Below are 16,934 nucleotides of genomic sequence, written 5' to 3' on the forward strand. Positions count from 1 at the left end.
AATTTGGAAATATAATTTCCAAATTCATCCGCTGCATTTCCCCAGCATGCTAAACTTGGTTAGATTGAACATTGACTGGCTTATATTTCAACGTATTGTGGAGACATAGAAAATGGGTTGAGGCAATGAATAGGTGAGGTCTGTTATTAGAACCACATTACTTTTCAATGGGGATAACTACATATTAGACTAAAAATTAAGAAGAGAATGTTGGCAAATAAATATAAATATGAAAACTGTCATTTCAAATCAATAGTTTTTTAGGACCCAACCAATTGATATGCTTCTCCTCACTTGATCCACCATGTCTGGCTCTGTTATAGAGGCAGAACTGGGCTTTTCACAAATATGTTTTCAATCAATCAATCAATCTTCTTTATTCATTGTACGTTGCTTGATTCCTAAACGGGGCCAACAGTTTTGTGACAGAGCTGTCTGAACATATCAAGGCAAAGGCTTCCTCCAGTCCTGAAGATACAGATGATTCTTCTGAATTCGTTGGCTTCTTCCCAACATTTGTCTGGTCCGTGCGAGATTTTGCACTGCAGCTGGAACGGGATGGGAGGATGAATATCTCGAACATGCTCTGGAATTAAAAAAAGGTACTGATGACAGATGCAGTGTGAAGATCCACGTGGCTGTTTGGATAAGAAATAGGAGCCATTTGGCCTAATTTTTCCTTCTTTAGGGAGGCACAGAATAGACCTCAAGAGATAAAAAGAGTTGCCTAAGCTAGTTTGGTATAGAGATGAAGACACCAGCATAAAAACCAGGAAATTATAGGTTATACTATGGTGATTTAGGCATAAAAGCCATCTGGGTGACTCAGCTGATATGATACAATAAAATAATTGAACTTTGAAATAGACAACAAAAATACCCAGTAGGAATCTGTTCTTCTTAGGAAACCCATTTCAGTGTCAATAGTCATTGCACTGAAATAAAAACTGATTTGTCTTCCACAGTTGTTCCCTAACCACATTACCTGTTGGAAAACAAGCAACGGTATTATTTCTTCAATGCTCCGTTTTCTCAATTAATTCAAATCAATAGCAGTAGACTAAATCAGGGTTGCAATTGCAGAAGGCACCGCTTGGAATTTCAGATGGCAATTTTCATTTATGTCATTGGCTGAGTCGACACTTTAAAAGACTAAATCACCCTTAAATTTGTACATTGCCTTTCCGCAAAATCCTTCTGGATGAATCACAGTAGAGTGTGATAAATAGAAATTATCCAAAATCACAGATTTGAGAACAAAGACAACTCACTTTACAGGTAGTTTGTTTTGTGACCGTTTGAATTTACAACATCACTGAAAAAAGGCGACTTATGGCCGTTTCACACTTACAACCATTGCAACCTACCCATGGACATAGGACCAAAATTTGGATGCTTGGCAACCGGCATGTATTTAGGATGATTGCAGCATCCTGGGGTCATGTGACCCCCCTTTTGTGAGCTTCTGTTAAGCAAAATCAATAGGGAAGCCAGATTCATTTAACAACCATGTTAATAACAATTGCAGTGATTCATTTCACAAATGTGGCAAGAAAAGTCATAAAATGGGGCAAAACTCATTTCAGTGTGTCCCTGAGCAACAGAAAGTTAGGGCTCAATTGTGGTCATAAGTCGAGAACTATCTGTATAGATTTGTGGCCTCTGTAAGAAAGGAAGGGTGGACAAAATAAGAGATGGACAAAGTAAGAGGAGACACCTGCAGTTGGTAAGGATAACTACTAGATGGCGCTAAATAATAACTATGAGAAAGAATATGGACAAAGTAAGAGGAGACACCTACAGTTGGTAAGGATAACCACTATATGACGCTAAATGATAGCTATGAGAAAGGATATGGACAAAGTAAGAGGAAACACCTGTAGTTGGTAAGGATAACCACTAGATGACGCTAAATAATAGCTATAAGAAAGAGGAGATGGACAACGTAAGAGGAGACACCTGCAGTTGGTAAGGATAACCACTAGATGGCACTAAATAATAACTATGAGAAAGAATATGGACAAAGTAAGAGGAGACACCTACAGTTGGTAAGGATAACCACTAGATGACGCTAAATGATAGCTATGAGAAAGGATATGGACAAAGTAAGAGGAAACACCTGTAGTTGGTAAGGATAACCACTAGATGACGCTAAATAATAGCTATAAGAAAGAGGATATGGACAAAGTAAGAGGAGACACCTGCAGTTGGTAAGGATAGCCACTAGATGGCACTAAATAATAGCTATGAGAAAGAGGAGATGGACAAAGTAAGAGGAGACACCTGCAGTTGGTAAGGATAACCACTAGATGGCACTAAATAATAGTCATGAGAAAGGATATGGATAAAGTAAGAAGAGACACCTGCAGTTGGTAAGGATAACCACTAGATGGCACTAAATAATAACTATGAGAAAGGATATGGACAAAGTAAGAGGAGACACCTGCAGTTGGTAAGGATAACCACTAGATGGCACTAAATAATAGCTATGAGAAAGGATATGGACAAAGTAAGAGGGAACACCTGTAGTTGGTAAGGATAACCACTAGATGACGCTAAATAATAGCTATAAGAAAGAGGAGATGGACAAAGTAAGAGGAGACACCTGCAGTTGGTAAGGATAGCCACTAGATGGCACTAAATAATAGCTATGAGAAAGAGGAGATGGACAAAGTAAGAGGAGACACCTGCAGTTGGTAAGGATAACCACTAGATGGCACTAAATAATAGCCATGAGAAAGGATATGGATAAAGTAAGAAGAGACACCTGCAGTTGGTAAGGATAACCACTATATGGCACTAAACAATAGGTATGAGAACTTTCCCCAGTGAAATGCCCAGATGCAATTCAGATTTACCTGCACCATGGACATGTCACTTTCTAGGTAACAGTAAGAAGAAGCAGATGTTCAATCTGCCCCGGAAATGCATCCGACTGTTCTTCCCCACCCGGAAGTGCTTTGTCTTTGATTGCCCTACTAAAAGTAGGAATTTACCCTACCTGGAAAAGATGGTGGATAATCAGCTGGAGCCTGAATTTCTGGAACAAGCAAAGAAATTCTGTTTTATATCTTTGCGATCTCCCAAGAAAAGACTCTACCAGGCGGGCACGTTGTCACCGGCAACTGTGAGTCCTTCTAATTCTGTTATTATTATTATGTTTGGTTGTATACATCTAGACCTCCACTTACAAAAATTCATTTAATACCGTTCCAAGTTACAATGTTGCTGAAAAAAGTGTCTTATAACCCTTTCCCCACACTTATGACCCTTGCAGCCTTTTCATAGTTAGGGGATCAAAATTCAGACGCTTGCAACTGGCTCATATTTATGACGGTTGCAATGTCCTGGGGTCATGTGATCTCCTTCTGATAAGCAAAGTCAACAGGGAAGCCAAATTCACTTCACAATCGTGTTACTGATTTAACAACTGTAGCAAGAAAGGTTGTAAAATAGAGCAAAACTCACTCAATGGGGGTGGGTGGGTCTCACTTAGCAACAAATATAGGCTCCATGTGGTCGTACTCTGCCAGATGTTTACATTGGATTTGGCATTTTTGTACACCTATCAAGTCTTTCCCGAGAACCTGGGATAGGCAGATGTGCATATTTGATGACGTTAAAGATATTGTCACAGGATGTAAGCTGTTGCAAGCAAAGCTGCCTTTTTGCAATTGACTGATGAAGATTTTGTCAATGCTGATGATGCTCAAGTGGTGCTCCAGTTTTGAGTTTGCACCCTGGGTGCCTATTACTATTGGTTCCATCTTTGCTTTCTTTTGCCATAGTCATTCTATTTCTATTTACAGGTCTTTGTATTTTGTTATCTTTTCCAGTTCTTTCTCTTCTCTTCTGCTGCTTCCAGGTATTGCCTCATCCACTATTCAGACTTTTAAAAAATCTTTCTTATCAACAATTGTTAAGTTAATATTATAAGCCAGGGACAGCTGGAAGATCTGCATGCGTTATACCACATTCTCTTGAATGAAGTGTCCTCCATAAAGCCACACAGGCTGGAATAATATGGCAGTAACCCTCCATCCCAGCCGTCAAGCATGTCCCAAAGGTCCTTTTTCAATTGAACTTTCTTGGTTTTTCCTTGAAGATATTTTCTTTCTTCAGTTCTAACTAAATAATGGGGAATGGAAGGATTTATATTCCTTGCCATCATCTGATCATTGGTACTCTTCCTGAGAGCTGTTGAGTCAGGACTGAAGAAGCTTCTTGGATGAGAAGTGAAAAAACAAGAAAGTCCTATTGCCTTTTGAAAAAACACCTTTGGGACAACCATGACCTGGATGGCTGAGAAGCTCCATAGATGATTGGCAAGCATGTTGAGGTGAAATGCCTTAACTTCTTGAGTCTGCTCCACAATGAGCAATGATAGCTGAAGATGTCTGGCTGACTGTCCAACAATCTGTATTATTTTTCTGTATGCAGTGTTGGCAAAGTTGGTTGAGACCTATGTGGATACTATCTCCAGTGGGAACATTCCCTGCCTGGAGAACACAGTCTTGGCCTTGGCAGAGATTGAGAACACGGCAGCCGTGCAGGAAGCTGTTGCTCGCTATGCACAACTGATGGAGCAAAGCTTGGACCTACCCACTGATAGTTTCCAGGAACTTCTGGACGTACATAAAAAATGTGAGGAACAAGCCCTCCAGATGTTCATGGCTCGTGCTTTCAAGGATGATAAACGTCAGTTCCAGCTTGAACTCATGGTAGGTAATCTTGTATGATACCAGCCTACATAGGCAATATTGAAAACTCGTGGGTCCTCTGTTCTGGTACCTTATATTCCAGTATTTTCTGAATTTATAAGAATACAGAAAATATGGAATTGACGGAAATGGCAAAACGGTTTTAATTAAAGAGAAGAACTTTTCTCATTTTGCTTCTACCTGGAAAATTCTTCTGGACTCTGTGCTCAAACTGGAAAAACAATGAAACTTTGCTTTTAAATGTTGATGATGAGTGCATTTGTTGTTATAGAAATGGCTTGACATTTCTAGAAACGTGAAGCAAAAGATATTTTATTTGTATTTTATTTCACTGAAAAAAATTGGAAGTCACTTTCTCTTTGCACTTTTCTCCTTTCTCCTTTAACTTTTTAAACCTTCTGCTTCTTTTTGGATTTTTATTTCATGATAAAGGTTAATCAACCTTAGATTGACAGGATGGCAAGGAATGTCATCACCTGCCTCTTTGGATAATTATGTGCCTGTTCTAAGAATTAATTATCCTCTACTTCAGTGTTTCTCAGACTTGTGGCTTTAAGATGTGTGGACTTCAGCTCCCAAATTTCCATAGTCATCAATGCTGGCTGGGGAATTCTGGGAGTTGAAATCCATACATCTTAAAGTCTGATTGCCGTGAAGAAACACTGCTCTAGTTAAATTGAAGAAAGAGCATCTGCCATTTCAAATTGTGGTGAATTTCTGTTTGATCATGGGAGACCACCTACATGCATACAGTCTACAAACCAACTACATGATGTATACAGTGTACAAACATGCGTTTATTTATCAAATCTTTTGCTTTGTTATTTTTTATTGCTACCAGAAAACTGTGGAAAGCAAGAAGGAAGAGTACTGCAAGAAAAATAAGGAGATATCTTCTGAAATCTGTTCAGATTTATTAGACAAACTATCTGAGGGCTTGGAGGAGAACATCAACAATGGAAGCTACTCCCGAGCTGGTGGCCACCAGGAATTTCTTAATGACCTCCAAAAAATGGAGAAACAATACTTTGGGACACCCAGGAAAGGAATAATGGTACAAAATGATAAGGGTTGCTGAATGAATAATCACGGAGGCTTTTGTAAATCGATCAGGCCAGGGTCTGTAACGTTGGAGAGAGCTGTTGGGAGAATGAGGCAGGTAACATATAAATGGGTGTGGTGGCTCAGTGGTTCAAAATGTCAGCTGGAAAAGTTTGAGACTCCGCACTACGGGTGAGCTCCCATTCCTTGCTCCAGCTCCTGTCCAGAGATAAGCACTGCCCTCTAGAGTCAGCCACTATTATTATTATACAATTGTATCACAGCGGCCAGTTGTTTCGCCGGATTTGGCATTGGTTACTAGTCAGGCCCCACCCAGGGGCCTAGGACGTCGTAACGTATTTTCGTAATATGCGTGCAGATCCAAGCAGTGCGGCTTTTTGCATTTGACTGATGGTGATTTTGTCAATTTTTAATTGTTTTAAATGTAATTCCAGTGCTTTTGGAATAGCACCCAGTGTGCCAGTTACCACTGGAATTATCACTGCTGGTTTGTGCCATAGTCGTTGAATTTCGATTTTTAAGTCCTGGTATCTTGCTATCACCTGGTATTGCGATGTCTATGATTGTGACCTTATTTTTCTCAACCAGTATGATGTCTGGTGTATTATGCACCAGTATTTTGTCGGTTTGTATACGGAAATCCCACAAGATCTTGACCATCTGATTTTCGGTGACTTTTTCAGGCTGATGTTCCCACCAGTTTGTTGCTGTTTTAATATTATAATTTTTGCACAAATTCCAATGGCTCATTTGTGCTACTGAATTGTGCTGCAATTTATAATCAGTATGCGTGACTTTTTTACAGCAGCTGAGTATGTGATCAACAGTTTCATCAGCTTCTTTGCAAAGTCTGTATTTGGCATCATCAGAGGATTTTTTGATTTTGGCCTTAATGGCATTTGTGCGGATAGCTTGTTCTTGCGCAGCCAGGATTAGTGACTCTGTTTCTTTCTTTAATGTACCTGTTGTTAACCATAATCAAGTTTGTTCACTGTCCACTTTATCTTTTATTTTTTCCAGAAATTGGCCATGCAGTGCTTTGTTCTGCCAACTCTCCATTCTTGATTTTATCACATCTTTTCTGTATTCTTGTTTCGTATGTTGGGCCTTCAGTAGATTTTTGTTCTTTACTTTGATTAATAGATGTTCTTGACTTTCTTTTAAATAATCAGCCAGTGCATGTTTTTCTTCTTCAACTATTTGCTTCACTTGTAATAATCCTCTGCCACCTGATTTTTGGGGCAGATATAGTCTATCAGTATCACCACGTGGATGTAAACTGTAGTGCATTGTCATTAGTTTCCTGGTTTTTCGGTCCAAAATGTCCAAATCAGCTTGTGTCCAGTTAATTATACCAGCTGTGTATCTTATAACTGGTATTGCCCAGGTATTTATGGCCTTGATTGTATTTCCACCATTCAATTTAGATTTCAAAATTTTCCTAACTCTGTTGGTGTACTTTCGCCTGACAATAGTTTTTACTTCTCCATGTTAGATGTTATCCAACTGCAGAATGCCTAAATATTTGTAGGCTTCATTTTCATTGCATTTAATTAGTTGGCCATTGTTGTTGTTGTTGTTGTTGTTGTTGTTATGATGTTAATCTTTGGTGAGATTCACATCCTTTGGGGCTGGCTGGTAGCTCAACGGCTTGAGTCCTAACCAAGCACCCAGGAACTCTTAAGGTAAAGGATGAAGGATGTTTTATTCATTAAACATGAAACTCAGTCAACTGAACATTTAAAAATGTATCACAAATATCACTGACTGGTGCTGATGCTGATGGTTGATACAGGTTGCTGCCAGCAATGTAGATATCAACCAAGTATCTTCTTAAAATGTACAATGTTCTTAGTAGCACAGTTTTTTGCAGTTCTGCTGGTGTTATTGCCGGAAGCTGCAATTTCTTGATGTATTTTGTAAAATTCTTGGACATGGTACCAAGTGCCCCAATGACAATGGGTGTCACTGTTACATGTTTTATCCATAATCATGTAGTTTCAACAGACATATACAATAAGATAATGTTTGAAGAGAAGAACATGTTTTTATTTTTTTGGTGATTTTTGGTTAAATTCCCATCATTGCACACCTCACTGGCACTAAGACTAAGCTTTTGCATTTCAAATGTCCTTTCGAAGAGCTCCAGAAAGCCAAATCTCCCCCATTTGGCATGAGAGTTCACTTTGTCAACCATCTCACAGCAGTGGTGCTACCCTCCCAAGGGGAGTGGGCGGAATACACATTTTATTAAAGTCGAAACTCGAAACTCCAGGGAGATCTTTCAGTGTTTTGCATTATCAAGGGTCCCACCTCATAACTGATGTCTCTAGTTCACTCTTTCTTTTCCTTCAACCAGGCATGGAGGATCCTGAAAGGATTCCACCGGGGCAAGGAAAGCATTAGCAAAACCATCCTTCAAAATGACGTAACCCTTCAAATGAAAGAGAAGGAAATAGAAGGCAAAGGTGTGAACAAGCTGTCGGATGATGCTGGGATGTTGGTTCTGCTTTGAAGGTGGGAAAAGACTTGTTTATCCCTTAAATCCATCGCTCATCGGGAAAAGGCTTTCTTCTTTATTTAAACACTTGATAATGAAAGAGAGAGAGGTTTCCTTTTTCTGCAGCATCATCCAATATTTGTAACTGTATTCATTTATATTCCAATACATGGATTGCAAAATGCCAAGCAGGAGAGCCCAGGACCTTATGAAGGAGCTGATCCAAGGGTATCACACCCTTTGAAATATTTTTTTTTAGAAAAAAAAGGGTTTTAGGGGAAATAATTCTCTTTCCTAAAATGTTCATGTACCTGTCATTCTTTTCGTGCCTCTTTGGACAATATTCTTGTAATTCCCCTATATCACTTTATAGCGTTCTCTTGTCCAAGTTCCAAACATTATGGTGAGGTTGGAAATGTATACAGATAGTCCTCGACTTAGAGCAGTCCATTTAGTGACTGTTCAAAGTTACAATGGCACTGAAAAGGTGACTTATAATGTTTTTTAAATTTATGGCTATTGCAGCAACCTCCCCCCCCCCCCATGGTCACGTGATCGAAATTCAGATGCTTGGCAACTGATTCATACTTATGACGGTTGCAGCATTCCAGGGTCATGTGATCACCTTTTGTCACTAACTTGACAACTGCGGTGATTCACTTAACACATATGTGCAAGAAAAGTCGTAAAATTGGGCAAAATTCATTTATCAAATGCCTCGCTTAGCAGCAGAAATTTGGGGCTCAATTGAGGTCATAAGTCAAGGACGACCTGCATTGTACTTTGTGACTGAATGGCTTAGCGATGGATGTTCAGACCCCAGTTGCCATCACTAAGCCAGGATTGCCTGTCTGCAGGTGTTTGTCTTTTTTTGTTCCTGGTTTAGATGAAAAGATGAAGGCCAAAGCCAAAGAGTTAGAGAAGGAAGTTCAGAAGTGGGACAAAGAAATGTTGAAACAGAAGTTGGTGGACCACAGACAGAGTCAGGACATGAACCTTCAGAAGCTAAAGGAGAAGATGGTAGAAGAAAAGCAGCAGATGCTGGAAGAGTATGAGAAGATGATCAAAAGCAAACTCAGGGTAACACTATAATCTCAGCGAGGGTTTGCTGTGGTTGGGGTGTGTGTGTGTAGGGTGTTAACAAACGTGCAGACTTCCAAAACTGAAAAGCGATTAAGATTTAGGACAAGCGTACTATAAGCATCTCTTCCACGAAGGAAGGCGAATATATGTGTCCCAGGATAATGCTGCAGGATGCAATATGAGTTGGTCACAGGACCAGAGGTTTTGTCTTCAAAGCTTTTGGTCTTGTGCTGGATCCCATCTTCAGGTAACTTTTCTCTAGCTAGAACTTCTCTCTTTTGGACCAGTGCTGGAGTCCATCTTCAGGTAATCTCTAGCTAGAATTTCTCTTTTGGACTCATGCTGAAGTCCAATTTCATGGAATTTCTCTTTAAATAGAACTTCTCTCTTTTGGACTCATGCTGAAGTCCAACTTCATGGAATTTCTCTCTAGCTAGAACTTTTCTCTTTTGGACCAGTGCTGGAGTCCATCTTCAGGTAACTTCTCTCTAGCTAGAATTTCTCTAGTTCTAGTTAGAGAGAATTTCCCTGAAGATGGGCTCCAGCATCAGTCTCAAACAGAGAAGTTCTAGCTAGAGAGAAGTTCACCATTTGCAACCTTCACTGCTGGTTTTCAACAAGTAAAGTCAATGGGAAGGCCAGCAGAACTTTGTTAGTTCTAGCTAGAGAGAACGTTCTTGAAGGTGAGCTCCAGCATGAGTCTGAAAGCTCAGTAGACAAAGTCACAAGTTTAGCTCAGGCCTTATGTTAAGCTCCTGTTGTTTTAATCTTGATATATCAAGTCATGTTTGGGGGGGTTTATAGATGACATGAAGGCCAATCACTTAAAAACTCTTTGCATAACTCTCTTTCCCTTACTTGACAATATAGTTCAGTGTATCTCAAGCTTGGTAACTTTAAGATATGTGGACTTCAACTGCCAGAATTGCACGGATACAAATCTTTACATATTTTCTTTAGTAATAGTGTTTTTGTGTTGCCTAATGAGCCCATTTAAACTGCAGAAATTTCATAAACCAGAACTCTAAAAGTCTACTTCAGATTCAGTTCTATTTTTTTCCGCTTTTAAACTATGCTTTTTAACCTTGTTCTTAATTCTGTTTTTAACTTGAAGTTTTTATCTGCAACAATAAACGGGGAAATAGGGAATTTCCATTGCTGTCTTTCTTCATTTGGTAGATGTTTTTTTTTTTTTTAATAAGGCTACATAGGATATGGATTTAAAGTTATTTCAGGGTCAGGATGTAAGCTGCAAGATTCAGAGGCCCCAAAGAAAGGAATGAAAAAAACCTCCATAAAAATAGAAATGAGCACAATGACATTTTTCACCAAAATGGGGTTCCTCTGGCTAAAACTAGTGACACCACATTCAAGGTTCATATAGCAATAGCAATTAGACTTATATACCGCTTCATAGGGCTTTCAGCCCTCTCTAAGCGGTTTACAGAGTCAGCATATCGCCCCCAACAATCCGGGTCCTCATTTCACCCACCTCGGAAGGATGGAAGGCTGAGTCAACCTTGAGCCGGTAAGATTAGAACCGCTGAACTGCAGATAACAGTCAGCTGAAGTGGCCTGGAGTACTGCACCCTAACCACTGCGTCACCTCGGCTCAACTAGATAATGATCCAGCTGCAGATCCACCCAAGAGATCTATGTTTTCTGTTCATAACTCTGAATCAAGTTGTTCCTTTTAGGTGGGAAGCCTCCAGATTAGGGATTCACCAACAGGTAGCCATTTATTTCCGGGAGACTGGGTGGGGAATATTATATTTATAATGAACAAATATATTATTGACATTGAGGAAGTGGCGTTTGCTCCTTGTTTATGAGAAATTGGTCGCTTTCCTGGAATCGGAGTGGCTGACCAGTTTCGCTTTCAGTTTTGGCTGCTGCTGCTTTAAAAAAGTCACGTTTACAGGGTTTGGCCCTCCGCCTATCAATTCCTCAAGGATCTGGGATAGGCAGATGTGCATGTTTGACTATGTTAAAGGCATCGTCTTGGGCTGTAAGCTGGTCCGAGTAAAACTGCCATTTTGCAATTGACTGAGGGGGATTTTGTCAGTACTGATGCGGTTCAACGGTGCTCCAGTTGTTTTGGGTTTGCACCCCAGGCACCTCTTGCTATTAGTTCCATCATTGCTTTCTTTTGCCACAGTCGTTCTATCTCTATTTACAAGTCTTGGTATTTTGTTATCTTCTGCTGTGTCCAGGTACTCCTGCCTCCACTATCTGAACCTTTTTGTCTTACTAATATCTGTTAGGTCTGGAAGATTTGCATGTAGTATGCTTCTTTCTGTTGGATGAAGTAATCTCCAGAAAGCCATGCAGGTGGGAAAGTATGGCAGTGACCATCCATCCTGACTGGCAGGCATGTCCCAAAGGTGCTTTTTCAAAAGGCAAGTGGACTTTCTTGATTTTTCCTTGAAGATGTTTTGCTTCTCATCTGAAGCTTCTTCAGTTCAGTTCAGTTTGGTTCAGTGAACAGAAGAAGCTTCTTGAATGAGAAGCAAAACACCTTCAAGGAAAAACCAAGAAAATCCAGTTGCTTCTTGAAAAAGCACCTTTGGGACAACTATGAGATCGATGGCTGTGAAGCTCTATAGATGATGGGCAAGCACATATTGCGCAATGCCTTAAATTCTTGAGTCTGCTCCACAATGAGCAATGATAGCTGAAGATGTCTGGCTGACTGTCCAACAATCTGTTATTATTTTTCTGTATGCAGTTTTGGCAAAGTTGGTTGAGACCAGTGGTGGGATTCAAATAATTTAACCACCGGCAATGTTCCCTCTAATTTTTTTTCAGTGTGTGCGGAAAAGTATAGTATTTGAGCAGCACATTTTCATGCCTGAGCACCTGAATTTTTTTCACAGATGTTTCACAGAGCAATAGATTTATAGGATCCGAATTGGAATGGAGAAAAATGGTTTTGTGTGTGTGTGTGTGTGTGTGTTTGATTGAGCGAGGGATCCAGTAAGGGAACTGCACCTATTTAGGAAAGAAGGTAAATTATTGCAAACATGATCAATCGAAGATAAGTATAGGGACAGGTTGGGCAGTAGAGAGAAAGTGATAAAAGAGTGGGAGAGAGGAAGAAAAACAGGGAAGCGAGACAGAAAGAGACAGAGAAGGACTGAGAAAGTGACAGAAGAGTGGGAAAGAAGGAGGGAGAAAGAGAGACAAAGAGAAAGAGGGAGAAAGAGACAAAGAGGAGAGAGAAGGGAGAAGGAGAAAGTGACAGAAGAATGGAAAAGAGGGAGAGCGAAAGAGAAGAGAGACAAAGAGAAAGAGGATGAGAGAGACAGAGAGAGAAGAGAGGAAGAGGAAAGAGTAAGAGAGAACATTTCATTTCAACCCTGAGGTGCAAATATTCTCTTTGATTGGTAATTTTATTTGTCCATTTACTATCCAATAGTCTCATTTCTCCTTAAATTCATCAAGAATTCCCTTCTTTTTATTGAATTTATCACAATACCATGAGAACAACTTTTTCAGCATAGCTTTACAGCTATTTAAAATATATAGTAATTTAGGTCAGGTTTTCAGAACATTAGTCTATTTATAAGTCACTAAGTGCAAAGAAACAGATTCAGAAAGTTGGCTTCCCTTTTTGTAATTGCCTATTGCCTGCTTAATTTTCTAACTACATTTTTGATAACTGATATTCACGTTGACCCAAAAAGCCCATCATAGAAAGAAACTCTCCCTATGAACTTTGTTGGGTTTCCATGGAATGAAGTTTGATCTTTTTCTCAACCATACAGTAGCATATTCTTTCTAAGGAGGATATAATCAAGATAGATAGATAGATTTGCGATCTCCCAAGAAAAGACTCTACCAGGCGGACACGTTGTCACCGGCAACTGTGAGTCCTTCTAACTCTGTTATTATTATTATGTTTGGTTGTATACATATAGACCTCCACTTACAAAAATTCATTTAATACCGTTCCAAATTACAATGTTGCTGAAAAAAGTGACTTATAACTCTTTCCCCACACTTATGACTGTTGCAACCTTCTCATAGTCAGGGGATCAAAATTCAGACACTGGGCAACTGGTTCATATTTATGACGGTTGCAATGTCCTGGGGTCATGTGATCTCCTTCTGATAAGCAAAGTCAACGGGAAGCCAAATTCACTTCACAATTGTGTTACTGACTTAACAACTGTAGCAAGAAAGGTTGTAAAATAGAGCAAAACTCACTCAATGGGGGGGGTGTCTCACTTAGCAACAAATATAGGCTCCATGTGGTTGTACTCTGCCAGATGTTTACATTGGATTTGGCATTTTTGTACACCTATCAAGTCTTTCCCGAGAACCTGGGGTAGGCAGATGTGCATATTTGATGACGTTAAAGATATTGTCACAGGATGTAAGCTGTTGCAAGCAAAGCTGCCTTTTTGCAATTGACTGATGAAGATTTTGTCAATGCTGATGATGCTCACGTGGTGCTCCAGTTTTGAGTTTGCACCCCGGGTGCCTATTACTATTGCTTCCATCTTTGCTTTCTTTTGCCATAGTCATTCTATTTCTATTTACAGGTCTTTGTATTTTGTTATCTTTTCCAGTTCTTTCTCTTCTCTTCTGCTGCTTCCAGGTATTGCCTCATCCACTATTCAGACTTTTAAAAAATCTTTCTTATCAACAATTGTTAATATTATAAGCCAGGGACAGCTGGAAGATCTGCATGCGTTATACCACATTCTCTTGAATGAAGTGTCTTCCATAAAGCCACACAGGCTGGAATAATATGGCAGTAACCCTCCATCCCAGCCGTCAAGCATGTCCCAAAGGTCCTTTTTCAATTGAACTTTCTTGGTTTTTCCTTGAAGATATTTTCTTTCTTCAGTTCTAACTGAATAATGGGGAATGGAAGGATTTATATTCCTTGCCATCATCTGATCATTGGTACTCTTCCTGAGAGCTGTTGAGTCAGGACTGAAGAAGCTTCTTGGATGAGAAGTGAAAAAACAAGAAAGTCCAATTGCCTTTTGAAAAAACACCTTTGGGACAACCATGACCTGGATGGCTGAGAAGCTCCATAGATGATTGGCAAGCATGTTGAGGTGAAATGCCTTAACTTCTTGAGTCTGCTCCACAATGAGCAATGATAGCTGAAGATGTCTGGCTGACTGTCCAACAATCTGTATTATTTTTCTGTATGCAGTGTTGGCAAAGTTGGTTGAGACCTATGTGGATACTATCTCCAGTGGGAACATTCCCTGCCTGGAGAACACAGTCTTGGCCTTGGCAGAGATTGAGAACACGGCAGCCGTGCAGGAAGCTGTTGCTCGCTATGCACAACTGATGGAGCAAAGCTTGGACCTACCCACTGATAGTTTCCAGGAACTTCTGGACGTACATAAAAAATGTGAGGAACAAGCCTTCCAGATGTTCATGGCTCGTGCTTTCAAGGATGATAAACGTCAGTTCCAGGCTGAACTCATGGTAGGTAATCTTGTATGATACTAGCCTACATAGGCAATATTGAAAACTCGTGGGTCCTCTGTTCTGATACCTTATATTCCAGTATTTTCTGAATTTATAAGAATACAGAAAATATGGAATTGACGGAAATGGCAAAACGGTTTTAATTAAAGAGAAGAACTTTTCTCATTTTGTTTCTACCTGGAAAATGCTTCTGGACTCTGTGCTCAAACTGGAAAAACAATGAAACTTTGCTTTTAAATGTTGATGATGAGTGCATTAGTTGTTATAGAAATGGTTTGATATTTCTCGAAACGTGAAGCAAAAGATATTTTTTTTGTATTTCACTGCACTGAAAAAAATTGGAAGTCACTTTCTCTTTGCACTTATCTCCTTTCTCCTTTAACCTTTTAAACCTTCTGCTTCTTTTTGCATTTTTATTTCATGATAAAGGTTAATCGACCTTAGATTGACAGGATGGCAAGGAATGTCATCACCTGCCTCTTTGGATAATTATGTGCCTGTTCTAAGAATTAATTCTCCTCTACTTCAATGTTTCTCAGACTTGTGGCTTTAAGATGTGTGGACTTCAGCTCCCAAATTTCCATATTCATCAATGTTGGCTGGGGAATTCTGGGAGTTGACATCCATACGTCTTAAAGTCTGATTGCCGTGAAGAAACACTGTTCTAGTTAAATTGAAGAAAGAGCATCTGTCATTTCAAATTGTGGCGAAGTTCTGTTTGATCATGGGAGACCACCTACATGGATACAGCCAAAAACCAACTACATGACGTATACAGTGTAGAAACATGCATTTATTTGTGAAGTCTTTTGCTTTGTTATTTTTTATTCCTACCAGAAAACTGTGGAAAGCAAGAAGGAAAAGTACTGTGAGAAAAATAAGGAGATATCTTCTGAAATCTGTTTCAGAAGCGAGGAAGCTGAAGGAGAAGATTGAGGAGCTCAGAAAGAAAAAAGATGACATGGAAAAACCGAGTTGGATCTCCTCAGCTTTGGAAAACCTGAGAACTGTGATCCGTGAACAATACCAATAATTCTTCAAAGGCCTGAGTTTCCATCCCAAAAATGACCTGGCTGCATTCTTAGTAGAGTTATTTTAGATACGTTCTGTAAATTTAAATTCATAGCAGGCAAAATCATTCCCAGACTTAGAGACATTATTAAAAGGAATTTGAGATTTAGCATTTGAAGGCTTTGTAGGCTTCATTGGGTGTCACAAGTTTAGCTCAGGCCTTATGTTAAGCTCCTGTTGTTTTAATCTTGATATATCAAGTCATGTTTGGGGGGGTTATAGATGACATGAAGGCCAATCACTTAAAAACTCTTTGCATAACTCTCTTTCCCTTACTTGACAACATAGTTCAGTGTATCTCAAGCTTGGTAACTTTAAGATATGTGGACTTCAACTGCCAGAATTGCACGGATACAAATCTTTACATATTTTCTTTAGTAATAGTGTTCTTGTGTTGCCTAATGAGCCCATTTAAACTGCAGAAATTTCATAAACCAGAACTCTAAAAGTCTACTTCAGATTCAGTTCTATTTTTTTCCGCTTTTAAACTATGCTTTTTAACCTTGTTCTTAATTCTGTTTTTAACTTGAAGTTTTTATCTGCAACAATAAACGGGGAAATAGGGAATTTCCATTGCTGTCTTTCTTCATTTGGTAGATGGTTTTTTTTTTTTTAATAAGGCTACATAGGATATGGTTTTAAAGTTATTTCAGGGTCAGGATGTAAGCTGCAAGATTCAGAGGCCCCAAAGAAAGGAATGAAAAAACCTCTATAAAAATAGAAATGAGCACAATGACATTTTTCACCAAAATGGGGTTCCTCTGGCTAAAACTAGTGACACCACATTCAAGGTTCATATAGCAATAGCAATAGCAGTTAGACTTATATACCGCTTCATAGGGCTTTCAGCCCTCTCTAAGCGGTTTACAGAGTCAGCATATCGCCCCCAACAATCCGGGTCCTCATTTCACCCACCTCAGAAGGATGGAAGGCTGAGTCAACCTTGAGCCGGTAAGATTAGAACCGCTGAACTGCAGATAACAGTCAGCTGAAGTGGCCTGGAGTACTGCACCCTAACCACTGCGTCACCTCGGCTCAAC

General features: G+C 39.6%; 1 pseudogene; it reads left to right on the forward strand.

Annotated features, from left to right (window-relative positions):
• LOC116515556 overlaps positions 1–15,759 on the forward strand; it is a 34,266-nt pseudogene extending 18,507 nt beyond the window's left edge.
• Positions 15,760–16,934: the final 1,175 nt, after the last annotated feature.

Source organism: Thamnophis elegans, chromosome 12 (genome assembly GCF_009769535.1).
Source record: "Thamnophis elegans isolate rThaEle1 chromosome 12, rThaEle1.pri, whole genome shotgun sequence".
Classification (NCBI taxonomy): Eukaryota; Metazoa; Chordata; class Lepidosauria; order Squamata; family Colubridae; genus Thamnophis; species Thamnophis elegans.